This window comes from Choloepus didactylus (assembly GCF_015220235.1).
Source record: "Choloepus didactylus isolate mChoDid1 chromosome Y unlocalized genomic scaffold, mChoDid1.pri SUPER_Y_unloc1, whole genome shotgun sequence".
Taxonomy (NCBI): Eukaryota; Metazoa; Chordata; class Mammalia; order Pilosa; family Megalonychidae; genus Choloepus; species Choloepus didactylus.
Window position 1 is genome coordinate 5,964,897 of NW_023637624.1, and position 1,141 is coordinate 5,966,037.

The window sequence follows — 1,141 nt, forward strand, 5'->3', positions numbered from 1 at the left end:
TAGAAATACATAAATGTGTTTAATGGTAGAGACATCTTCTTTATTGTATACTCGATGACTGAATATCCTTCTTTGTCCTTTGTTATCTTAGCCTTAAATTCCATATTAGCTATCAAGATGGCTATCCCCAGCTTTCTTTGGGCTTTTATTAGTCTGATATGTCTTCCTCATCCTTTCATTTTCTATACTTCTGAATCTTTCTGTGGGTGTGTATTCTGTTGGATTTTTTTAAAATCCACTGAGGGTCTCTCTGTTTTAGTCTAATCCATTTACATTTTTGTAATTACTATTATATTAGGACTTAGTTCTGGCATGTCATCTCATTTCATATTTTCCATTTACAGTATTTTTGTTCCTTTGCTCTACTATTATATTCATACCTAATATTTACTCTGGGTCCTTTTTACAAAAATCTCTTGTTCCTGCTTCATATTCTAATATTATGCCTTATTATACTTATTTAAAATTCTTCATCTGTCTGTCTCAATACTTCTGCTTCAGATGCTACATGTTACCCAGTGTGGGAGCAGGATAGCCCCCACTGATTCCCTGTGTAGTCCCCTCCCATGTTGTACCAGGATTGGTCTTTTTGACTGATAGAATACAGCAGATGTGATGGTATGTCATTTCTGAGAGTATTATAATAGGCACTACAGTTTCTGTCTTGGTCACCGTCTCTTGCTTGCTCACTCATCACATGTTGGAAACAGCCCTATGAAGAGGCTCCTCAGGTTGTGAGGAACTGAAGCCTCCCGCCAACAACCATGTGAGTTAGCCATGTTGGAAGTGGGTCCTTCAGCCAAGTCAAGCCTTCAGCTGCCTGCAGTCCTGGTCAACAGATTGAGACCTCGTGACAGACCCTGAGTCAAAACCACCCAGCTAAGCTGCCCCTGGATTCCTGACCCTCAGAAACTGTGAGATACTAAATGTTTGTTGTTTTAAGCTGGTAAGTTTTGGGATATGCTGTCATGCAGCAATAGGTAACTGATACATCCAGTTTATTTTTCTCTGGAGGTAGTTATACTGCCCAGCTGTCTTGTTGTTTCTGTGTTTTTTTGTTTGTTTTGTTTTTTTGGCTGTGAGCTTATATTGCCCCGAAGTTATCACATGTTCTGGCTAGTAAAACATACTAAGGAAACGC